The following is a 27,766-nucleotide window of genomic DNA, read 5'->3' as shown; positions in this document are numbered from 1 at the left end:
ATGGAGTTTGAATTTGGCACCCTTTCTTTTCCTTCAATCTTCCTGGGAAACTTACAAAGATATGTCACAGGACTGAAAGTCCTGCAGTAAGTCCCATTTAATAGACACTATCAACAAGGAAACACTCTTTTGAGTTTTTTGTCATAGTAACAGATGTCTTTTCAACAAAAGATTCTCTAAAGAAGAAATAATTAAAATCTACAGTGTTTGACAGAGCTCATTCACAACCTTAGTTAACCTAAAAATACTGCCCTGAAAAATGTTTATCGAATAAAAATCCTACTCTTATCTATGCTGTTTACCACAGCTAATCAAGTATTTGATTTTCTTGATGCATTGTTTTCTTAATCCTATGAGCCTTTGTGTCTGTATTTTTCACCACCACCACTCCCCAAACTTAGCCACGCCAAGGTTATGATATGTTTACCACTCCCAGATGAACCTCAAAATGTACATCAGGTCCACAGGAAAATCCTTATTTTCTAAAAATGTCCACTTTATTATTTTCAACGAGGAAAAGGGAATATTTTATAAGAATGTGTATTGGACACGTCATGGTCATTCTCTCCAAGGACGTAACTTATGCTTCTGAAAAGTTCTAACTGTCTTCATTTAATGTTCAATCTTAAGCTCAGCATTGATTCTTTATTTCCTTAAGCTAGAATATTTTGTATTTTAGTCTACAATTTCATTTGTTATCCATTTACATATTTATTTTCATTTCATCCTGAAAGAGCTATCCCCCAGCCTCCACATATCTTTTTAAAATTGGATAGAATATCTCATTAATTAACCTGTTTTCCCATTGTGAATGTCTGCTTAAGCAATTTTGCTTTCATCATTTTCTTTTGATAATGTCCTTTACATTTCCAGATCTTTTCCAGATCTAAAAAAAAAAAAAACTTCTTATTTTAGTCAATTAAATTTATAGTTCGCAATCTAGTATTTTATTCCACATTCTGTTTCAAACGAATAAAGATGACAATCATAGATCGTATTTGGATGGTGTTCTGGGATCTTTAAAATATTTTCACAGGTAGGAACTTTCAAAACAACCCAGATAGTTAAGAATATTTCTTTCCCTTCTGTTACTGTTATACTAACATCATAGGCAAGACCCAGACAGATTAGATATTTATATGGCCCTAAATATTATGAATGAGTTATGGTAATTCTATCTGCAGTGTTCTTTTTTATTTTTTTCAAGTTTTATTTACTAAATATAAATTTCCAAAGTACAACGTTTGAATTATAGCAGCTTTTGCCCCCATAACCAACCTTTCACCCGCAACCATCCCATCTCCCACTCCCTCTCCCATCCCACTCTTCATCAAGATTCATTTTCAATTATCTTTATATACAGAATATCAACTTAGTATACACTAAATAAAGATTTCAACAGACTACAACCACATAGATACACAACGTACACAGTACTGTTTGAATAGTAGTTTTCCTGTTAATTCACATAGTACAACACATTAAGGACAGAGATCCTACATGGGGAGTAGGTATACAGTGACTCCCGTTGTTGATTTAACTATTGACACTCTTATTTATGACATGAGTAATCTCCTGAGGCTCTTGTCATGAGCTGCCAAGGCTATGGAAGCCTCTTGAGTTCACCAACTCCAATCTTATTTAGACAAGGCTATAGTCAAAATAGAAGTTCTCTCCCCCATTCAGAGAAAGGTATCTCCTTCTTTGAGGCCCTGTTCTTTCCACTGGGATCTCACTCACAGAGATCTTTCATTTAGGCTTTTTTTTTTTTTTTTTCCAGAGTGTCTTGGCTTTCCATGCCCGAGAAACTCTCATGGGCTTTTTAGCCAGATCTGAATGCCTGAAGGGCTGATCTGAAGCCAGAGTCTGCAGTGTTCTTTCCATCCCACCAAATTTAACAAAATTTCACTTATTTATTCATTTACTTAAAATTTTATTTAAATTATTCAAGTTTCATGTATTTCATACATACAGATTAAGCCACGTAGTGATACTTCGCACCCTCCCCCTCCCCCGCCGATACTCCTACCCTTCTTCCACCTCCCTCTCTCATTCCTGCACTTCATTTTTACAAAGATCTACTTTCACTTTTCTTAATGATCATAAAGTCAGCCCTACCCTAAGTAAAAGAGTTCAGCAAACAATATGAAAAAAAAAAAAACACTGTATAACAATGCAGAGAATTGTATGTATTTGGACTGCTTGCCTGTCAAGATTGATTTCATCCTTAATCTTATAATTACAATTGTACCTGTACAAAATGGTGAGATGATATAATAGCAATGATTTCTGTGCTCTTATCTTTATCATCATTGACTAAATGGTTAATATTGTTACTTTTTTCACAAGGAAATTTCATAAGCACACCTGAGTGTTGCTTAAAGCTGAAAAGCATTGTGAGATTAAAAAAAGAGGAATCAATTCCCAATACAAACCTGGACCATCAGAAAGACGGGTCCATAAATTCCTTGCTATGCTACCACACAGGACACTGTTATCTAGGCCTGACTAACAGCTTGGCGGTGATTGAAGACCGAGTGCTTAGTCTGACAAACAGCTTGGCCATGATTGAAGACCTTGTGCTAAGTCTCTTAACCAACTGCCAAACTAAACTTTCCTATATGAGATATAAATTGCAGTTCTACCCTATCCATGTTCTGCTTTGTGATTTTGAAATTATCTCCTTGCTTCTATCTACACCCAGGTACAGTTGCTGAAGTGCCAGTACTTTGATAAAGAACCATTGTATGCCATTACCTACTGCATACACATTCGTTAACTTAAATGGACTTAGTGTACATAGGTCGAAAAAGTATTGCTAGTTTCTTTTTATAGTTGAACCAAATACATGATCAGTGAAACTAAATATTTTGTATGAGATTATCTAGTTTGCTAATGGAAAAACTAAAGCATAAGAGTTTCTCATTTTCTTGTCATCATCCTATTAATGTTTCTAACAATTATCTTACTTGACCACACATAAGGAGTGAATTTGGAAAGTGCCCGAAAGTTGTATTTCAATTAATCACTGCTTAAATTCCATCATTTTGTACTAATTTTGGTGAAGCTACACATTTACTGCAGTTTGTCACTATGAACACAAATATTTAAATACCATAAAAACTTTTATTCAGCACAGAAGGTTTTTGAGATTATGGTCTATTCAATGCATTCATCTTATTAATGCATTTAAATTATGTTAACACTCTACTAGTTTTACCTAAGTAAATAGGAATAATTTGGGGGAGAATAATACCACCAAAGAGACACACTTTAAAATGTTTGAATTCAGGATGTGGTAGAACCAAGTTCCAGAAAGAAAAGATAACTGAAAATGAAATCGGTAATTGAAGCTGAAAGGAAAAATGAAGTAAAAACAAGTCAAATTAAGAGATGGAACCACATGCTGTTTTGTCATTAACTATTGTGATTCAGCAGAATTCCCTTGACATTTGTCTCAGGGAGAACAGCTATTTTGGGCATCCTATGGGTCAGCCGATTGTTCAAGGATATAAACAAAGATTGGAACAAGGCAAGGATTTGTTGTCTAGCCATTAAAGAGTCATTAATTGTACATCCTCCCTTCTTCTATTTTCCCCATTCCTCAAGATCTGCCTAAAACAGAATGGAAACAACACTCAAGTTCCAGAAAGAAACTGTATACTCATTGCATATAAATGTATGTGCTCCAGGAAGGAATAGAAAGGCAGGAAAAGTTGTAAGAACCCCTCAAATCTCCCAAGATTTTGAATATTTTTGTGGACAGATGTTGACAAATTCAAATGATAGGTTTGGATAATATGAAGTTGATGAAAGTGATTTTTTTCTCTTGGCAACTTCCCATGGGATCAAAGTTTGAAAGAAGAAAAAGCAAAGATGCGTTTGGCACTGATGAGAAGGAAAGGGGTAGTCTGGTTAGTTACTTGACAGAAAAGCAAGAGGCAGAGAGGTATCCTTTTTAGTATTCTTCAGAGTGCCACACAAATAATCATTCTTATTAAAATATTTTCAAATGGTTTGATTTTTCATAAATTTTCCAGCTGTTCCATAGTCTCCTAAAAGAATATGCTTGACTAGCATAAGATGATAGATATTATTTACTTGAAAAGAGCTGTATGGCATAAAATATTTCTTGAAAAAACTAAAAAAAGAAATGATTCTATTTGAGCTAAGCAAAATATGAGTCTTTATTTTTAAAAATATATACAGTTGTACTTTGGGAAAAATATGCAGTTATGTGCTGAAAATTGCACCTGTGAAGATATAAAACTTCAGGACTTTGCACTGTTTAAAAATTCTGCCTTTCTTAGGAATAAAGCTCAAGATAGACTTAAGTAATTATGGCTTAAAAATACAATTTCTCAGTAGTAACATATAGTCAAAGTTTTATTTGTCAAAACTTTGAAAACTACAAATTACAGGTATTGAACTTCCTTACAGTTTGCACCTCAAACTGAAAGTGAACAAAAAGAAGTAATATTAAATTACCCAATTCCAGATCTGTCAAAGGGAATTAGACATATTGTGGATTTTTCCTCAACTTTTTTTTTTAAAGACAAAGTTATAGAGAGAAGTAAAGACAGAGAGAAAGAGAAAGAGGTCTTCCATCTGCTGGTTCACTCCCCAGATGGCTGCAATGGCCAGAGCTGCGCTGTTCAGAAACCAGGAGCCAGGAGCTTCTTCCAGGTCTCCCACGCAGGTGCAGGGGCCCAAGGACTTGGGCCATCTTCTATTGCTATCCCAGGCCGTAGCAGAGAGCTGGATTGCAAGAGGAGCAGCCAAGACTGGAACTGGTGCCCATATGGGATGCCATCGCTTCAGGCCAGGGCTTTAACCCACTGCACCACAGTGCAGGCCCCTCAACTTTACTTTTCAACATCACAAATACAATAGCTTAGAGTTAGCCTTTCCGGTTTTCATTTTTGAAGGTAGATCCTGGAGATATTTAGAGTCCTAACTGGAGAGCCAGCAATGAAATAATATAATTTAATGATACATCACTGTCTCCTGTTTTTTATTTATTTTTTAAATTTATTTGACAGGTAGAGTTATAGACACAGAGAGAGAGACAGAGAGAAAGGTCTTCCTTCCGTTGGTTCACTCCCCAAATGGCCGCTAGGGCTGGCGCTGTGCTGAGCTCTTCCTGGTCTCCCATGCGGGTGCAGAGGCCCAAGGACTCGGGCCATCCTCCACTGCCCTCCCAGGCCACAGCAGAGAGCTGGACTGGAAGAGGAGCAACCGGGACTAGAACCAGCACCCAAATAGGATGCCGGCACAGCAAGTGGAGGATTAACCAAGTGAGCCACAGTGCCGGCCCCTCCTGTTTTCTTGATAACTATGTTATAATCTCTCCTGTAGAGATTTTTTATATTCTCTTTGCTCTTATTCCTCATCACATGAAGCTCTGCAATGTCCTGTACAGCAATGTTCCCAAACCTCAAACCTACTTTGTATACCTTTGCAATGGTCTGCCATTGCTTCATTATATTATGGCTTCTATGGACTCATTTTTTACTCCATAGTTTTAAAATTATATGTAAAACACACTTAGTCTTAAGGCTACTATTGGATGTGACTATATGAATTCCTTTGTGAAAGTTAATTTATAAAATGCAAGTAAAGAGGAAGTTGAACAGGGGCATGACGTTGGCCTAGTGGTCAAGCTATACCCATCCCACACTGGAGTGCCTGGATTCAACACCCATCTCCAGCTGCTGACTCCAGCACCTACTAATATAAATCCTGGAAAGCAGTGGCAATATCTCAAGGAACCTGCAAGGGAGGCTTGGCTTGAATTCTCAGCTTCTAGCTTCAATCTGGCCATCGTAGTCATTTTGGGAGTAAACCAGTGGATAAGAGCTCTCTCGTTCTCTCTGTGTCTAATACAATTTTAAATAAGAATAATTTGTTAACTTGAACAGGTTTTCAGATTCCATGTTTCTTAGTCTATAATAAATTTATATAGTCCTAATAAGTGAGCAATATTATCTTTGAGAGAGAAAAAGAGAGCCTGCTCATTCTTGAATCTTTCATTGGAATTTTTCTGTAGTTCAAAGCACCGAATGAGGAGTCTGGACATTGGATTGGCAGACCAGTTATTTCATTGTAATTAATGTTGGTTTTCTACACATTCAGCCAAAAGAATCAATGACACAGAGTTCTCTGAATCTTCTTTTGCTCAGATAAAATCTATGTGCAAAACAAGGTACATTCTATTATTTTTAAAAGTAGTGTAATTACTAATTAAAGTTAATCAGGGGTCAGATTATTCAATGCTTCAAGGAAATGTATAGCATTTCAGATCTATTCAACAAATATAGTGAGAAATTATAGTTTGTCAGCTAAAGTATTAGTTGTATAAAATGATGTATAACAGACTAAAATGAGTATGTTTCACAAAATTGTGACTCATTAACAATATTTTATATTATAAAGATGACCTACCTTTGACTTCTCTTTTGTCTTTCACTATATGAAAAAGAAAATAAATAATTATTGCAAAATATTTCTTTTTTTAAAAAATGATATATTGAACTAGGATGATAGTAAAAATGAAGAGAGGTTTATGACATTGTGAAATATTTTGAAAATTTTCTTGATAGGATTATAATTGATTAATTGTGATGACTTACATAGACAAGATTATTGATGAGGATGTTTCTCTATGAAAAAAAAACATTGGTGAATTACAGAACGTATTCAAGTTTAAGGAAGATGAATGGGAGGTTTTTTTTTTTTTTTCCAATTTGAGTGTTTTAAAGATATCACAAGGCAGAAGATTTTGAGCACAGCTAAAAAATCAGGACTGAAAAAAAAAGCTGAATGTCAGTTTTAAAAAAATCAGTAAATTTAAAAAGTCATGGTATATATGTACCTACATAAATCAAATGTAAACTCTTAGGAATGATTTAGCTTACTGAGATGAAATCACCTATAAGTGGTTTTCAACGAATATGAGACTTGTTGTCTCTAGAACTGAGTTCTGAGATTACTTCATCAATGGCCGTAGTAGCCACAAAACTGGAGCAAATCTAGGATTGTTGTGAGTTCAACCATTGAGAATGATGAACACAACTGAGAGCTAATGCAAAATCAGCTTAAGGAAGAATGATGTTCATTATTAAAGTCAAGAAAAAAGTAGGCTTTTATTATATTATATCAGGTAAATCCACTCGGTATAGCTACATAGTTCTTAAGGGATTTGATGCTGAAAGAAAGTACAGATATGAGATAAAATAAAGCGTTATGCAATTATTGGTTGTTATTTTCAGATTGGAGAGATTAAATATATTTAAATTCTAAGAAAAGAAGATGGAGAGAAGAGACATTAATCAACCTCATTGCCTTCCACCATTATTTTAGATATGCAACTATCTTCTAAACATCCATTGCTGTAGATTACAGACACACAAAATATTAGCATGCTAAAAATACAGTTTACTCTCTTGTCTCATTGCTTCATCTCACTGCCTACCTGCATTTTGTATGCTATTTTGGTAACTGGCAAAATGAACGTGTCACTCAAACCACAGGTTTCTCCTTTATTATTGCCTATCTCTCAGTGTAAAATCAAGCATCCACTACTTATGCTGCTAATTTTTTCAAACCTAAAAACATCTTTATTTTTTTGCATGTCATCTGCTAATGAATGGCATAAACAGTTTTCAGTTGGAGGCAGTGTATTTTGAGTCTCTTCTCTTAACCATGACAACCTGGGTAACATATTAAATTATTGAAATAAGACCACTTTGTGATGAAAATCATTAATATGAATATTTTCACAGAGGCAACAGGTAAACCAAGGTTATTATTTTGGTTCTATCAAGGAAAAATGAACTGTATGCCAGTTCATTGTATGTCCAATGTATGAAGAAAAATTAATCACTAACCATTTCTCTGAGAAATATCAGCCTCAGTGAAAACCAAACATTGATAAGAATAATGCAGAATGAATGCCAACTCAATGTGTCTCCAATTCTTTGCCCAAGTAATAACTATTTAATGCTTGCTTACTCAAGTCATTAAGCCACAGTAGCCCTAAGCAAAACTCCCAATGTCTGGTAAGAAATAATACACTTATCAGTACTATACACAGATTTCAGATATAAAGGACACCATTCTCCAGGAGGCAATGAAGATGAAATACATTATAAAACATCCCTGTTTATTTTGTCATTGCATAAATGACTATCTTCTATAATTTCGGAACTCCAACGCCTATTAATGTCTAGCATTCTACATTGAACCAAGCATTCATTTTAATTTTATCTTACGAACATAATCTTCTTTGATGTTCCCACTCATAAGTCTGCAAAATGCATGTGTGTCTTGATACCTGTGTGTTCCTTTGATTCACTACTTTCTCTAGAGCTCTTTAACACAAAAAATTTTCCTCTACACCTACAACTACAAAGGTGAAGAAGTGATTTCTCTTTTCCTCACCTTCCAATATCACTTTTCTGACCATTACTTTTGTCATCCGTATTTAAAGACAGCATTGTTCTCCAGAGGATCATATTATCTGAATAAAATATTATTTCTCTTAATAATTAGAAAGATTACATTTCCTGCTGCTCACTCCTTGTTTTTCCTTAAATTTTGGATAAATTGCTGTCTCTAAGACTATGTAACTATACAAAGTTATATTACTATGGGAGTTAAAATTTTCCTAATCAATATGCTAACATTGGATATAGTACAAAGTTATATTACTATGTAGGTTAAAATTTCTCTAATTAATATCTCTAACATTGGCTATAGTACCAATGTCTTTAAACATAAAACATACAAATTATAAATAGCATTACCTTAGTTTGACTAAATAGTCCCTTTTCCAAAATTTTAATTATGCTACAACGTTATGTTCATCAGAATTTTTAAGTTTGGTGAATTCAACAAACCAAAAATTTTATGTTCATCATTATTAAATATTGTCAAATTTCAACTTACTATCCATTTTTAATTAATTCTCATTGTTCTATTTTTTTAAATGTGTTTTAATTCTTGAAAACTTTAAACATAGTGAAGAATTTTTTAAATGAAAATATAGCCCAGTATTGATTATTTTGTTTTTGAGTTAGAGGAAAATTAAACAATACGGTAGAATATCATTTTCATTTATAATATCACATTTCCTAAACAATTCAATATGTAAATTACACAAAACATGCTGAATAGCGACGTAATTCATTTTTCAGTCGGTCTGGAACTCCACCTCTAGGTGGAGCTCCAGCTTCTTGCTGAGCCGGGGATCACTTACTGATTGATCAGCAAAGATGAGGTGAGAAGGCAGTGATCTATGCTCTATGCTATTAACACTTTCATATAGTTATGCCGGTGCCAGCACCCAGCTATTACAAATGAATCTCTAATATATATTTATTCTGTGCTTTAAATAAAACCTTTCTTGTAAGAGTATCTCATCAATAATTTAATTCTCCACTACTCTGGTCAAAAATCCATTTGGAAAAACATGAAAATAACATTTTATAAAGAGCTAAACACATAGGTAAACACTGAGTAAGAAACTATAAATTTAATTTTGAATCTCACATTAAAGGCTGGCTCGTACGTGGTATTTCTATTAACATTAATTTAATCCATGAACATTCCATTAGCTATAATATATAGAGAGAGTATTATATTAAATACATGTGTATTTTAAATAAATTAAATGTACATCAAAACAAAATAGCTTTGCAATTTTACTGACTACATAATAGAATCAGTGCATTATGACCTTAATACACTATGAGTAGTCAAAAATGTTATTACCTGGATGTTTTTAGTTTGCAGAATACTATCTTAGAAAAACTGGATCAAATGCTACAAAGGAACAATCACAAAATGTCTTATATAAGAATTAATATTTTCTCATATTTTTGAAGTATTAGTTATAAGCACACCAAAAAATTATTGAAGTCAAATCTGTGAGCTCTTATTAAGACAGGATCCTTGTAATATTCTTGAAAATTGCATAAAATAAAATCTCTACATGGATTTCAAAAAACATTGTGTGCAAATAAACTTATCCTTTAATTACATTTTCCCATGCTTGTATTGAAGATCTCTCATATATGAAGTGTGTGCCATTTTGTGGATTCTGAAAATTATGTCTATATGAAATTGTATATGTTATTGTGCTATATGTGTTATTCATAGTCCTTTTGCACTGATATGGACCAAGATACTGCTAATTTCATATAGTTAGTTTGTGTTCCTTTTATTCTCTCCTACTATAAGTTTGTGGAAGTCAACTTTTATCAGTCTTGATTACTAAGTACTCCCAATGTAGGAACCAGGAGCAATAACAAAAAATGGGAATGCGGAGTGTCATAAACCAAGAAGAGCAGGGTAGAATATGGAAACAATCAACTAACACAAAGCATTCATAGGAAAATTTAGAAACTTACACTGGGGAGCCCTTGAACTGCTATGACAAACACACAACCTTTTCATACAAAGCTTACAGCTACAGCAGCTGACTCCAGACTCTCCAGAGTGCTAATGCTGTTCACATCAACAATATTTCACTGATAAGTAAACAGATATTGCAAAAAGTGAAGGTGTCATTTGTTGCTAATCAGAGGGGGAAAGTACATTTATTTGCTTAGCCAAGTTATTCTATCATTTCACAACTCCTTTTAAATCAATAGTGCCCAGTAGTTTGCTGGTTAATAAGGATTCAGGGAGACAAGTAGAATCCTGCCATGAGATACTATATATGTTATGTATGTAGTACACTATATATATATAGCATTGTGCTTAAAAGATGCAATTTAAAGCTGAAAAATGAGGCCGGCGCCACGGCTCACTAGGCTAATCCTCCGCCTTGCAGCGCCGGCACACCGGGTTCTAGTCCCGGTCGGGGCGCCGGATTCTGTCCCTGTTGCACCTCTTCCAGGCCAGCTCTCTGCTGTGGCCCGGGAAGGCAGTGGAGGATGGCCCAAGTGCTTGGGCCCTGCACCCGCATGGGAGACCAGGAGGAAGCACCTGGCTCCTGGCTTCGGATCAGCGCGGTGCACCAACCGCAGCGTGCCGGCTGCAGCGGCCATTGGAGGGTGAACCAACAACAAAAGGAAGACCTTTCTCTCTGTCTCTCTCTCTCTCACTGTCCACTCTGCCTGTCAAAAAAACAAACAATGAAAAATGAATTGCCACAATTGGAGAAATGGAAGATTATGACATTCCTGAAGGAAAGAAGAAAAAAGAATAGAATTATACAAAAGTATGTTAGACATTCCCACATATTGTGTCCTATTCATGGCCTTAATTTTTCAGTCGAGTATGGATAAATCACATGTCAATCTTTCCAAAAAGCTGGAAACAAACACTGGCCATTTCAAAATCAGAGATTAATAAAATAATAATAGTAATAATGAAATTTTTTATCAGAGCACAGAATGAAGCAGTGCCCAAAATACAGGTTCATCACAGTATGCAATTGTGAGTGAAGTGTAAAATTTGACCATGGGAATTGGAGCTTGCAATGCCAGCATCTCATATCAGTGCCAGATCAAGCCCTAACCGCTCTGCTTCCAACAAGTTACCTGCGAATGTGTTGGGGAGTGCAGCTTTTGATGATACAAATATTTGAGCTCCTTCCACTTTGAGTGGGAGACTTGGATAGAGTTTCTAGCTCCTGGCTTCATGCTAGCCCAGCTCTAGCTATTGTAGCCATTTATATAGTGAATGGGTTTATGGAAGATCCCTCTCCTTCTGCTTCTCCTTTGCCTGTCTTTTCCTTCTCCACCTCCCCCTCTCTGTGTTCACAATGTCTCTCAAATGCATACATACATATATACATACATACGTAAATATTTGAGAATATTTGGCTCTTGTATTATTTGTTATTGATTATTAGAAATCCAGCTCAAGCTTCATATGAACATTTTTAAAAAGTTTCTGGGGCTGGCATTGTGGCATAATGAGTTAAGCTGTTGCCTGTGATGCCAGCATCCTATATCAGCACCAGTTAGAATGGCTGCTCCACTTCTGATCCAGCTCTATACTAATGTGCCTGAGAAAACAGAGGAGGAGGGCGTGGGACCTTGGGCTCCTGCCAACTACGTGGGAAATCCAGGAGAAATGTGTTAGCCTGGCCTGGCCCAGCCCCAGTCATTGAGGCCATTTGGGGAGTGAACCAGTACATGGAAGATCTGTGTGTGCATGTGTAACTCTTCCTTTCAAATAAATAAATTAATAAATACATTTTTGACAAAAAATTTAAAAAGATCTATGCTTTCCTCACTGTGGGAAGGTGAATGTGTTATAATGCAGTCATAGAAAACAATCATGGATGTAGAATCTTGCAAAGATCCAGTTCATTTTCTTCCATGTTTGAGCTTTGCCTTGTTCTTCAGGCTCAGAAAATTAAGTTGTGTTTCAAGCTTTCAGATGATGGCTCAGTGCAAGGAATACAGGCACTAGGGATAGCCAATGTTAATTTTCAGATTTTAACATTCCTATAAAAAAGAGAAATTATCTTCTGAAGTCCTACCTGTAAGGTTTCCAAATTAATACTATTGAGAGTGACTGTCAATGCATTTCAAAAATTTATGGTTGGCATCTTTTTAATATTGTAATGGCTTGTATATTTAAAACATAATCAACATCTTATTATACTCTACCAGCTCTAAATTATTCTTTTCATTAAATTTAGTGCATATCTGAAAATGAAGTCATTGCATATATGAATAATAAAATTACAGAATAATTTCCAACTTAAATTTGTATTACAGATATTTCCAACTCCTTAAATGTTTATTTTATAGCCTCTCAATACATTTAAATTATCTGAGAATGAAGTATTATTTATATTAGTAAATTCATAATGCCATATGTCTTTTTGCTTGATATCTCAAATACTTGCTTGCATATATCTAAAGAAAATGTGCACAACTGTAACAGAGACCAGTGTTTCGGTGCAGTAGTTCAAGCTCCACTTGCAACTCCTGCATCGCATACAGAGAGCTATTCAAGTCCTGGCTGCTCTGATTCTCATCCAGTTTCTTGCTAATTATTTAGGAAGGCAGTAGATGATAGTTCAAGAGTATGGGCTCCTGCCACCCATGCGAGAGTCCTGCATGGAATTCAGTCTCTTGGCTTCAGCCTGGCCCAGCTCTGGCTGTTAACAGCACTTTGGGGAGGGATCGAACAATAATAGAAGTGCTCTCTCTCTCTCTCTCTCTCTCTCTCTCTCTCTCTGTCTCTCTCTCCCCTGGTCCTCTTTCAGATAAATAAATAAACTGAAAAAAAAAAATGAAGCCGCTATTTGAAATTACTTTAAACTAAGGTTTTCTCATCTACAAAGGCGAGCCAGGCACTTCTGAGCTTTTGGCTAAAAGTCTCCACTGGGTAGATAAAGATATTAATAATACTAGGTTCAAATGGACCAACCCACCCTACATTCTTTTTTGTAATTTTTCATTTCACTTACTTAATCTCCGCTCACACAATTTTCCTGTTTATAATCTTCCCTTTAAAACTCCCAGTCACGTCTGTACAAATGAAAGTTAAGTCCACATTTCTCTGTTTTTTTTTTCAATTCCAGCAGCACATTATTGATCAAAACTTTCCTTACCACTTTAACCCGTGTCTAGAGTTAGAAGTAAGGATTTGGTACAGGGAATTAGTATACACAATTGTGGACTGGTGAAGTTGTCTTAGCATCTGATAGGTGATGTTGAAATCCACAGGGAAAGCAATCAAGAAAGGAAGACCAGCGAGGAGGCTGGAACCCACAAACACTAGCTGGAAATCAGAAAGAACGGACTGAAATCTGTATCCGTTATTGTTACATTTGACTGGTGACAGGTGATACAACAGAAACCAATGTCCTTTAAAGACACCTTGACCAGTTGTCAGAAAAACTGAAAGGGGATCTAGTATAATGAAGAGCAACAGCAGGTGCAGTTGAGACTTCATGTCTACAAGACAAAGCAGCAAGTATGAAATGCATGTGTCCATGCATGCACACAGGCACAATAATATGGCTACTCCTTCCTTCTGCCTAGCAAATCCTGGCAACAGTCTCCCTTACGTCTACCCCAAAAATGGAAACACATGAATATGCATGAATTTCTAAAACTGTACTACAAATAGGTTCTGGGAAATGTAGTTCAGCCTAGCCAAGTTGATGCATTCCAAAATCCATTCAGTGAGTTTGAAATTTATAAAACTTTTATGTGTATCATAACATAATTTTTTCCAAACATGACCCTGTTTACTAATATTCAGCCCCTACTTCATTCATGTTATTTGTCTAAGGCTTGCTATGATCCTATTCATTCTCATTCTCATAACTTATATCTATGTCCCATCACCTAGAAGAAAAAATAATAAGGCAGAATTAATTATGTTCATATCAATGATATAATTTTTTTAATATTGAGATTCAAAATGAGTTTCTAGTCTAATTGGCTTTAGCAACTTATTAAAATATGTTGGAAATTCTGAAACATTTTTATTTAATATATTTTAAAACATTTTACATAATTGTAGAGTCACATGCAGTTGTAAGATATAATGCAGACCAAAATAATTTACACTCTACCCAGAATCCCACAAATTCTATTCTTCCAAAACAATAGTCCAAGTTCTCAGCCAAAATGTATACATGGATACCATCAACATACGTAGCATCTGTGTTATCATGTGTTGCGTTATCATCACAACCACATCTACTTCCTTATTACCTTTACCCTCTCCTTAACTCCTGGCAACTGCTAATCTAACATCCTTTGATATCATTTTTATCAAAAGTGTTATATTAATGAATCAATAATATGTAACTTTTAAAGATCAGTTTTCTTCACCAAGAATAATATTCTACACATTCATATAAATTGCTATGCACCTATAGTTCATTTTGATTAGTAAGATGGACTCAATAGTATATACACACAAAAATTTAGCAGCTCCACCAGTAAAAAATATGTGCACTGTTTCCTTTTTTGGGCTATTGTAAAGGAGATTTCATAACCCGTCTTATTTAGGTTTTTGAGTGAATGTAGGTCTTTCTAAAACTACCAAGAGTTGCAATTAATTGTTGGGTTGTATGGTGGTGCATGCTTTTTTTTAAGTATGGTTCAACTTACAATTTTTTAAAAGAACTGTATATATTTCATCTAAATTGTTAAATTTATATACATAGAATTTTCTGTAGTATCCCTGTATTATCTATTTGATACCTACTGTGTTTATGCAGATGTCTTCTGTTTCATTTCTGATGTTGGTAGTTTGTATCTCCTTTTTATTTCTTTACCATGCTTATGAGAAGTTTTTCAATTTTATTGATCCTTCAAAGAATGTCGGCCTTCCAGGTGGCAGCTTAACTGGTTTTGCCACAATCATTGATTTTTTATTGACTTTAAATTTTTGCTTTTACTGTTTGAAAGTCATTGGATTCTACCTTCGGACTTCCTTCTGTTTGAGTTTTTCTCTTCTTTTTCTAGGCTCTTGAGATAGAAGCCTAAATTATTGATTTTATACTTACCTCTTTCCTAATGTAAGCATTTAGTGCTATAACATGCTCTCACCAGCCATTGTATGAATGTTCTCTATCTATATGAGAATGTTCTTTCCTATTCCTAATTTTCTGAGAGACTTTATACTGGTGGAATCAAGGACACTGTGAAATACTTTTCTATGTTGTTGATGAATGGATACATATTATGATCGTGTGCTTTTTCCATTTGAGTCTGCTAACATGTTAAATTACATTGATTAGTGTAAAATACTAAACTAGAGTTGCATACTTGGAAAAAAAAAACATGCAATCCTGGTCTAATTATTTTACATATTGCTGAATTCTATTTGCTTATATTGTGTTAAGGATTTTTTGTACATATTCAAAGGACATATTGACCTTATTTCTTTTTTCGTTTGTATTAGTTTCTGTTTCATGGTAATACCAGATTTATGAAATGAATTTTGAACAAGTTCCTTCTATTCTATTTTCTGGAATAGTCTGTGATGAATTGGTGCTATTCCAGTGAAGATTTGATAGAATTTTCGGGTCAAGTAATTTGGACTTGAATATATCTATAGAAATTTAAATCACCGATTTCATTTTCTTAATAGGTAAGGGATTATAAGCATTTATTTGATGTTTTATGAGTTTTGGTCATTTGTACTTTTTGTTTTCTTTATCTAATTTTTGATGTGTTAAAGATAGAATCTGCCAGCTTATTTATTTTACTGTTTGTTCCTTTCATTTTTAATTCTATACTCTTAATTTTGTGCTTTTTTATGAATTACTTGAATAATTTTTAAAAAATACATTTGGTTTGGTATAGTATTTTTGATCACATATTTTTGATAATGTTTAAATTAGTGACTCCACACATTGCATATATAATATATATAAATACATATGTACGATTATATATAGTTCATTTGTTTCATCATTTTACAAATGCAAGTAATATATAAACATTTTGTCTTCCTCCATATCTCCTTACCCTCCTTTGTTTAACACAGACTTATCAAATATTTTCTCTATGCATATTTTGTACCACATCAGAGTTGAATGACTTTTTTTTTATTTGACAGACAGTGAGAGAGAGAAAGAGAGAGAGAGACAGAAATAAAGGTCTTCCTTCCATTGGTTCACCCCCCAAATGGCCGCTGCGGTCGGCGCTGCGCTGATCCAAAGCCAGGAGCCAGGTGCTTTTTCCTGGTCTCCCATGCGGGTGCAGAAGCCTAAGCACTTGGGCCATCCTCCACTGCCTTCCCTAGGCCACAGCAGAGAGCTGGACTGGAAGGGGAGAAACCGGGGCTAGAACCCAGCACCCATATGGGATGCCGGCACTGCAGGCAGAGGATTAACCTAGTGAGCCACAGCGCCAGCCCATGACTTTCTTTTACTTTCTAAAGTAATTCTTCAAGTTGTGGATAGAGTTTTAAAAACCCAAGATTACAAGGGAAATCTATTTTTGCTAAAAGTTTTGTTAATGGTGTTGATTGATGTTGATGCGATGGCTGTGAGGTCTGATGTTTCAGATCCCTTTTTATTTGTTTGTTTTCTTAGAGAACTTCATTTAGCCAGTATATTGGGATAGGCCTGTTCATAATAAATTGTTTTTGTTTTTTGGCATCTCAGAATGCCTTGATTCTCCTTGCTTTCCTACAGGATATTTTTGCAGATACATGATCTCGTGTACGCATTCCTCTTCTTTCAGCATTTGGGAAAGGCTGTGCCACTTCCTCCTGGTCTCCATGGTTTCTGAACAGAAACCCATTTTCATTCTGTCTTTTCTCTATAGGTAAGTTGTCTTTTTGTGTCTGGCCACTTCAAAGATTTTTTTCAGTGTATTTAATTTTCAGAATTTAATTATGATGTGTTTTGACATACATAGCTTGGATGTGATTCAAAGATTTTGGGGACTTTAGTCAATGTTCTCATTAGATTTTTGCCTATAGACTTACATCTATTTCCATATTGGGGACAATTTTTGTCATTTGAACAAATCTTTACCTGAAGTACATCCAAGTTATTTCAAATGAATAGATGTTGAACAGTTTTAGATTCACAGAAAAAACTAAATGATGACTACAAGAGTTCCTATATACCTCTCAGTTATACTATTATGGTATGTTTATCACAATTTATGTGATAATATTGATAATTAACAAATGTTTGATAGATATGAACAAATATCTGTATTTTTCATTAGGAATCACTCTGTGGGACAGAAACTTAGTGTTGTACAAACTATCGTTCACAAACTCACAAAAATTTGCATCAACCACTACAGTATTATTAAGAACGATTGCACTGCTATAAAAATCCTCCTTATCTCCACTTACTCATCACTCCCTCCCTCCCACCAGAACCAAGCAAATGGATTTTTTGTTGATTCATATTTTTCTTCCCAGCATGCCATATACTCAAATTGTCTTTCGAATTGTTTTCTTTCTCTTAGCAATATGTATTTAATTTTCCTCCATATCTATTCATAGTTTGATAACTCATTTATGTTCATTGTTGTATTTTTTCTTCCATTAGATACAGAAAAATAAATTGAATAATTTAATAATTAAAAACAAAGTTCATTCTGTGACTTCATTTTTAGAAAATGATTTCTATCCATTTATACACACACATATTGTATTTATATGCTCGGATTTTGAAATACTTATTTCTTCAAGGCTGAGCTGTGCTGAAGCCAAGAGGCTAGATGTCTGTTAGGTTCTCTCACATGGGTAGCAAAGGACCAAACACTCCTGCAGTCTTCCACTATCTCTTGGACACCTTAGCACTGAGCTGGAATGGAATTAGAGCAGTTAGGATTAGAACCAGCACTCCTATGGGATGCTAGCATCACAGGCAGCAGCTTAGCCAGCAGTGCCCCAACAACCAACCCCTTTCTTGTATTTTTCATCATTGTTTAGATTCTTTTCACAAAAATATCACTACTATTGGTTGAACTCTGTAATTAACACACAATTATTCTTAGGTGTTTAAATTTAACTGAAAAGTGATCCCTGTTAAATATAAGAGTGGGAATAAGAGAGGGAGGAGATGTACAATTTGGGAGATGCTCAATCAGACTTGCCCCAAACGGTGGAGTTAGAAACGTGCCAGGGGATTCCAATACAATCCCATCAAGGTGGCATGTACCAATGCCATCTCACTAGTCCAAGTGATCAATTTCAGTTCACAATTGATCACACTGATAGGTCTAAGAGTCAAAGGGATCACACAAACAAGACTAGTGTCTGCTAATACTAACAGATAGAATCAAAAAGGGAGAGAATGATCCAACATGGGAAGTGGGATACACAGCAGAATCATAGGATGGCAGATGTCCTAAACAGCACTCTGGTCTCAAAATCAGCCCTTAAGGCACGCCAATCTGGCTGAAAAGCCCATGAGAGTATTTTAGGTGTGGAAAGCCAAGACGCTCTGGCAAAAACAAAACAAAACAAACAAACAAACAAACAAAAACACCTAAATGAAAGATCTCTGTGAGTGAGATCCCAGTGGAAAGAACAGGACCATCAAAGAAGGAGGTACCTTTCTCTGAAGGGAGGAGAGAACTTCCACTTTGGCTATGACCCTGTCTGAATAAGATCGCAGTAGGAGAACTCAAAAGGCTTCCATAGCCTTGGCAACTCATGACTAGAGCCTACGGAGATTACTGATACCATAAACAAGCATGTCAAATTGTTAAGTCAACAACAGGAGTCACTGTGTACTTACTCCTCATGTGGGATCTGTCCTTAATGTGTTGTCCAACGTGAAGTAATGCTATAACTAGTACTGAAACAGTATTTTACACTTTATGTTTCTGTGTGGGTGCAAACTGATGAAATCTTTACTTAATATATACTAAATCGATCTTCTGTATATAAAGATAATTGAAAATGAATCTTGATGTGAATGGAATGGGAGAGGGAGCAGGAGATGGGAGGGGTGCTAGTGGGAGGGAAGTTATGGGGGAGGGAAAGCCATTGTAATCCATAAACTGCACTTTGGAAACTTATATTTACTAAATAAAAGTTAAAAAATTTTAAAAAAAAATCACTATTTTAGTAAATGAGCAATCAAGAACAGTTTGTTTATTTCTTGAACACTTTATAAGAGTAAGAGCTGAAATATTTGTATCTATGAGCTGATGTCTTCAGTGTCTCTGATTTAAATGTAAAACCTTCATCACATTTCATGTTATGAATATATATAAACTAGAACACAGATAAAATTTTTGGAAAGAAACCAAAACTAAGTTGTGACCCAAATAATGACTCTGCAAAGAAAAAAATTCAATAAAAGCAGACATTGCTTCAAATTAACATGAAATTATATCAGAGAAACCTCAACATGTACTAAAAAATGTTGACAGAGCTGTCAATGAATATTGAATACTAAGTGTATTCACAGAAGCCTCAATAATTCCTGAGCTCTGTAGTATTAATGGTTTTAACATTTTAATCAAAAGAAGAAATATTTTATATAAAATGCAAAGGAAAGACTATACACACTAAAATGTTTAAGAAGATAATCTATAAATTTCTGGAAGTATATCCCTTATTTTTGCCATTGATTTGTTTAAGGAGATTATGATAGAACCAGGCACTAAGCTTTTCGTAGATAAAAAACATATGGTACATACATATTTTTCTCATGCATGTATTCATATAGAGATTTTATTATTCATCCTCTCTCTTTATATTTTCTCTCTCTCTCTCTCTCTTTTTCTCTCATTCTTGCATTTCCCTCTCCTACCCTCTCCACACTCATATTTCTTTCTTGACCATAGTTAATCTGGACGGAAATAAAATAGAGAAAATAAACTTATTGTCCTTAGGCATGTGCTAATTGAAACCATATAACAATAGTGAAAAAACATGAACACACACACACAAACAAGTTTCTGAAAGTGTGAGTTGAATAAGTGTTGAGCTTCTATATTTTCATAGTCTTACCTATTAATAAATGTGATCAGTTCAACAAAGTTGTTGTGTAGAGTCATTGGCAGTCCGCCTTTCCATCATCTCTATTTATCCAGTATAATCTCTATTGTACTGGATAAATGCATACAATTTTATGTCCACTTAAGGTTTTAAAGTTATGATGTTATATTATTAGAGTGGAAACAGAAAAGGAAAAATAAGGAACATTTTAATGTAATAACTGTTAACAATAAAAACCTTAAAATCTTATTTTCCTCTCAATTTATATGTCAATCACAGATTGAGTATCTGCAATTTGAATAAATTTTCAATCACCCAATATTGAAAGTGTTCATTGGAGGAAGAAGTTCACTTAAAATTAGTTGTTTTGACTAAAACTATACATATTCTTCTGCTTCTGATACTATTTTTCAATTATGAATATGGTAAAACATTCAAGAATTTGATGTTTTAAAAATTACTTTTTTAAAAATCATCAAACAAGTAATCTCCCAGTATAACTTAAGAAAGTATGTTAACTTTTCCTTTCAGTGGTGTCCAGTGAATTTTGGAGTATACTTATTTTCATTCATCAAATCTGTCAAACCAAGACATCATGTTTAAAAACTAATAAAAGATTTGCAAAATTTACAATTATTATGGAAATCAATTAAAGGAAATTTGATTAATTCAGATGTTTCAAACTAAACAGAGAATATAAATAGAATGATTTTTTCTAATGGAAATATTTGCTAAAATTAAGAAAAATCTTGATGCTTTTCAAACAAAACACTTATAACTAAACTGAATATTTAAACCAATTCACTTTAATTACTCTAAATAGAACCTATGCCTTGATTAGATTGTCTTATGAAAATGAAATCATTTTCCCAAAATTAGTTTAATTTCCATGAAGTCAATGCATATTCATTCAATTGTTACATCTACACTGAATGCAGCTTATTCTCTAGAAATACAATCCATTTGTGCACACATTTAAGAAACGATTTTCTTAAGTACATTTTCTTGCTTGCTGTCTTTATTTAATAAGTTACCTGTCATAATGAAATCCTGGAACTCATGAAAATCATACATCTGTTTTTTCTTTTTTATTGTTTTTTAATGTATCTACTGAATGTCAGAAAATTGAGAAAATATGTAAAACATCTAGAAATAATTAATTTCTATACAAGCAACAAGAAACTGAGCACATTGCATAATTTCAATTCTCATATTATAATAGCAATTTCCTCCCCTCTGTCTGTCACATTTATTTACTGCTGCTATTGGAGGCAGATATTTTATATATGTTCTACCATTGTATCTTTACAATAATACAACATAATGAACCTGTTATGAGCATTATAAGTTGAAGAAATCAAGTTTCAGCAAGTTCATTATGATGTAATATGTAATTTCAGGTTTGTTTGACTCCACACACACACAAGTAGACACACACCATTGGATATGTTATTTCTGTGATTATATATAATACTTCTCATGTGGTATTCGTCTAGGAAACCTAAGAAGAATAACCAACTCTTAGAAAATCGTTGGATACACACAGGAGGAGTAGGTGGCATTTGGTTCAATGCTGACACTGTTGTCAACTTGCATGAGAAAACTGATTCTGCTATTACTGTTACAGTTACCACAACTGCCACACACCACAACTCCCACACACTCACAGAGCTAGTGACCAGACCCTGCAACACGGCAACCAGTCATTGCCAATCCTCATGTCCAACATGCTTGCCAGCTGACATAAGGATAAACAATCTAGCTTCAGTCTTCTTTCAAATTCTGGTTCAAAATGTACAGATTTCATTGGGAAAAACTGATAGAAATCTAGACACAGAGGATTTTTTACCCTTGTATGGTTGATGTTATCCAGAGCACAGAGATGGGTGGGGATGCTGAATATCAATGGTTTTGTTAAGCACACTAGGTTAAGTATTTGCATTAGAACTTGCAACTGAAGAAGAAATCAAAACAAAAAAAGCTAATAAATTAATCATGCATTATAAGCAACCAAGTGTAAATGGCTGACAATGAGCAGCATTGGAAATTTTCAAATACATATGCAAATTTATTACCACATAAAAATAATGTTTCAAGCTGGATGATATAATGTTTTTTGAATTATTTTCCTGGACAATTATTAATGAGAGACAATTATTTAAAAATCTGGTCTAATTGATACCAGTTGTTTTGTCTACCCAGCATCCATGATAACAGCTTGGAGCCTTTAGGGAGCTACAACAACCTCATGTATAGTGTGTATCTTACATCAGATTCACCTACCTCCTCTCCTGGCACCTGAGCCAAATGGGCTGATGAGAAACTCTCTTCTCAGAAAGTATACATATGTAGGGCTGGCATTGTGGCGCAGTAGGTTAATCCTCTGCCTGCAGTGCTGGCATCCCATATGGGTGCTGGTTCTAGTTCTGGCTGCTCCTCTTCCAATCCAGCTCTCTGCTGTGGCCTAGGAAAGCAGAAGATGGCTCAAATGCTTGGACCCCTGCACCTACATGGGAGACCTGGCTCGTGGCTTCAGATTGGCCAAGCTCCCGCAGTCACAGCGATTTGAGGAGTGAACCAGAAGATGGAAGACCTCTCCCTAGCTCTCGCTCTCTTTCTCTCTTACTGTCTATAAGTTTACCTGTCAAATAAATAAATCTTTAAAAAAATAAAAGAAAGTGTACATATGTTTTAATATAATGTATTCTTTATTATTTTAGATAACATATTTTTAATTTACATTGTTGTCAAACATGTAACTGCTCCACTAAGGAAAATGTTCAAAAAATGAAAAGTAAAATGACCACCGTTCAAGAGGAAAATAGGTAATTGCTATATACAGTAATCAAATGAAAAGATTTTCAAATTCACTCCTAAAGTCAGTTTAAAATCAGTCCCCAAATCATTAAAGCTATAGTATATATATATATATATAATCCTTAACAACTTGTTTGACAAAGAATTATAACAAAACTTGAAAAGCACTGTATTTGCAGCAACTGTATTTTAAACAAGGACTTAAATATTTGGCACTAACTTAACCATCTGACAGTGCCATAAAGATTGCCCATTGAACCAGCTTACAGAATTTCTAGAATCATTGCTTCCAATTCTTGGTGGCTCAGTTTGCCCCACAATTCCCTTTTTATTCTGTCCATCATTCAATGGTTTCTTCTCTGTTTAAGTTAGACACAGTTGGTTGCAGTCATTGCAGTACAAATGATGTACTAATTAACTTATCATGACAGAAAATTATCAGAAAGCTTAGTGAACATTATGCATATTTAAGTACATGATAGCTTTTAAGAATCATATTAGCCATAACCTAATTTCAAATATGTGGACTTTCTTAAAGATAACCATGCGTCTAAGGCAGACGAGGAATGCTTTTAGGACAATATTTAATGGTATCAAATGAATTATCAATCATTATCATGAGAATTTTTTTAAATTAGCAAATGTGTTACTAACTCTGAGTGTAAGAAAGATGTTAACATAACAGTAATCAGGCATTAGTTTTTTCTTGGTTTGGTCATAAATAATACTGTGGTGAAGAGAATTAACCTTGGATCAAATATCTCCAATACTGAACCTTAGAACACAATTTCAATGATCCCCAACTGACGGCAGATAATAATAGGCATATACAAAAGGTTGTTGGAATCAGATGATTCAGATGTGTATAAAGTGCTTAGCACAGTTCCTGTACTTTGGATTTTTTTAAATGAGCTTTTTCACAATGGGTTTGCTGCCATAAGACAGATGTCATGAAAACCACCGCCTAATCAAAGCCAAAATGGGAAAGGAAAAGACTCAATCAACATCATTGTCATTGGACCCGTAGATTTGGGCAAGTCTACCACCACTGGCCATCTGATCTACAAATCTGGTGACATCAACAAAAGAACCATTGAAAATTTTGAGAAGGAGGCTGTTGAGATGGGAAAGGGGTCTCTCAAGTATACCTGGGTATTGGATAAACTGGAAGAGGAGCATGAGTGTGGTATCACATCCCCTTGGAAATCTGGGACCAGCAAGTGTTATGTGACTAGCACTGATGCCCCAGGACACACAGACTTCATCAAAAACATAATTACAGGCACATCTCAAGCTGACTGTGCTATCCTGATTGTTGCTGCTAGTGCTAGGGAACTTGAAGCTGGTGCCCCCAAGAATGGACAGACTCATGAACATGTCCTTCTGGCTTCACAATGGGTATGAAACAATAATTGTTTGTGTTAACAGAATGGATTCCACTGAGCCACCTTACAGTCAGAAGAGATACGAGGAAATTGTTAAGAAAGTCAGCACCTACATTAAGAAAATTGGGGGCTGGTACTGTGGCATAGTGTGTAAAGCTGCCACCTGCAGTGCCAGCATCCCATATGGGCACCAATTCAAGTCCTTGCTGCTCCACTTCTGACCCAGCTCTCTGCTGTGGCCTGGAAAAGCAGTAGAAGATGGTTCAAGTCCTTATACCCCTGCACCTGTGTGGGAGACCCAGAAGAAGCTCCTGGCTCCTGGCTTCGGATCGGCACAGCTTCGGCCTTTGCAGCCAAATGGGGAGTAAACCAGTGGATGGAAGACTTTCTCTCTCTCTCTCTCTCTCTCTCTCTCTCTCTCTCCCCCCCTCTCCTTCTCTTTGTGTGTAACTCTGATTTTCAAATAAATAAATAAATCTTAAAAAGGAAGAAGAAAATTAGCTACAGCCCTGACACAATAGCATGGGTGCCAATTTCTGGTTGGAACAGTGACAACATGCTGGAGCCAAGGGCTAATATGCCATGCTCAAGGGACAGAAAGTCACCGGCAAAGATGGCAATGCCAGTGGAACCACACTGCTTGAAGCCTTGACCATCCTGTACCAACTAGACCAACTGACAAGCCTTTGCATCTGCCTCTACAGGATTTCTAAAAATTGATGGTTTTGGTACTGTCCCTGTGAGCCAGGTGGAGACTGGTGTTCTCAAACCTGGCATGGTGGTAACTTTTCTCAGTCAATGTCACAACTGAAGTCAAGCCCATTGAAATGCACCATGAAGCTCTCCCTGGGGACAATGTGGGCTTCAGTGTCAAGAACATGTCTGTCAAAAATGTTTGCCATCACAACGTTGCTGGTGACAGCAAAAACAAACCACCAATGGAAGCAGCTGGCTTCACTGCTCAGGTGGTCATCCTGAACCATCCAGGTCAGATCAGTGCTGGGCACGCCCCTGTACTGGATTGTCACACAGCTCACATTGCTTGCAAGTTCACTGAGCTGAAGGAAAAGGTTGATCATCATTCTGGAAAGAAGTTGGAAGATGGCCCTAAATTCTTGAAATCTGGTGACGCTGCCATTGTTGATATGGTTCCTGGCAAGCCCATGTGTGTTGAGAGCTTCTCAGACTATCCTCCTGTGCATCATTTTGCTGTCCGTGATATGAGACAGACAGCTGCTGTGGGTGTGATCAAAGCAGTGGACAAGAAGGCTGCTGGAGCTGGCAAGGTCACCAAGTCTGCTCAGAAAGCTCAGAAGGCTAAATGAATGTTATACCTAACACATACCACGCCAGTATTCACCAGGGGTGGAAGCCCAGTCTCAGAACTGTTTGTCTCAATTGGCCATTTAAGTCTCATAGTAACGACTAGTTAATGATAACGATGCATCGTAAACCTTCAGAAGGAAAGGAGAATATTTGTAGACCATTCCTTTTTTTTGTGATTGGCAGTTTTAAGTTATTAGTTTTTAAAATCAGTACTTTTTAATGGAAACAACTTGACCAAAAATCTGTCACAAAATTTTAGGACTCATTACAACAAAGTCCAATGAGAAAATAAAATGGAAAAAATGTAATTGTAATGGAGATTACTGTAGTTGCTATTATTTAAGAAAAATCACAGCATCTAATTTGAACTTTCTGTCTGGATAATATTAACATTTTTTAAAAGACTACAAAATGAGATAGAACTTCTAATATGATACAACATTTTAATATGAATTTCTCAATTGATTCTGAAATTCATTTGAAAGCATTCTTTTTACTAGGATGTATTTAATGATGAACTCCTCTATAAAATCTGAGTAAAGGTAAGTCATCTATATAAAGGGATAATAAATGGCTCATTTATCTTCTATAAATTGAATAGAAATAATATTTAAAGCTTATTTTTCCTCATAGAATTTTAGTGAACAGAGTAATCACCCTAGTACTATTCTAAGTATAAGTTATTGGTGATAAATGCAGCTATTAAAGTAATCATGACCCTATGCCAAAATAGATTAAGGGGATTGTAAATATCTTCATATCCAGCTAAACCCAATGTTTAAATTGTTGCAACCAAGAATGTGGACCAAAACTGCAACATTAAAACCAAGGCTCTTCACTGTAGGAAAACTTCTTCCTTCTTATCCATTGATGCCATGTTAGTAACCACAGGATCATTTAGTGAAATATAGCTTCAGAAAAAAAAGTTTCCTATACAGAACAACAAAAAGCATTCATCCACTTAACTATAAATAGCAATATCTAATTGCAACAGATTATGATTTTATCACCATAAATCCCATTAATACGTATAAGAGAATAGCTTGGTAGTGATAACTAAAGAGTATTGATACAAATAATTTAGGACACCCAAAGATAATGTCTAGAAATCATCCTTCCAGGAGCAAAGTATTTTGTGTTTTATTAATATTGTTTGTTTGATTGACTTTTAAAACAATCTGTCACCGAGATGAACCAATGGTTTCAAATGAGGAACACGTTGCTGAAATTTTTAAATAATGACCCACAGAAGGGCCCTGGTGTTTTTGAAGTAGAGCCTTTGGGAGGTGAACATGTCCTAAGGGTGGAACTCTCATGAATGGGATTAATGTTCTTACAAGAACAGGACAAAACTAACTACTCTTTTTCACCACGTGAGGATAAAATGAGAAGTCTCTAACCCAAAGAGGACCCACATTAGAGCTCAGATCTGCTGGAACCCAGATCTCAGAATCTGGAGCTCCAGAACTATAAGAAATGCATCCCTGTGCTTTGCAAGGGCTTCTTCCAACCCGAACCCAGGTCTATGGATCTCTGAACTGAGCAAGACAACAACGTGTAGAGCTCATTAGTTTTCCAAAAATTACTATCATGTATCTTTAGCAGACAAAAAGAAACTGTTTTTTTTTTTTTCATTTTTATTTATTTAGATGAGGTGGGGGGAGAGAACACCCATGCATTAGAACACTCCCATCCACTAATTCATCCCCAAAACAATTGCCACAACCAGAGTTGGTCCAGGCTAAATTCCAAAGCCAAGAATTCAATCTGAATCTCCCATGTGGGTTTTTTAGGAATCCAATTACTTTGGCTGTGGGGCC

General features: G+C 35.3%; 1 pseudogene; it reads left to right on the top strand.

The window, feature by feature from the left end:
• LOC100356712 (elongation factor 1-alpha 1 pseudogene) lies at positions 1–25,945 on the top strand (annotated as a pseudogene).
• Positions 25,946–27,766: the final 1,821 nt, after the last annotated feature.

This window comes from Oryctolagus cuniculus, chromosome 14, assembly GCF_964237555.1.
Source record: "Oryctolagus cuniculus chromosome 14, mOryCun1.1, whole genome shotgun sequence".
Taxonomy (NCBI): Eukaryota; Metazoa; Chordata; class Mammalia; order Lagomorpha; family Leporidae; genus Oryctolagus; species Oryctolagus cuniculus.
Note: the sequence above shows the minus strand (reverse complement) of the source record. Positions and strands in the feature narration are given on the sequence as shown.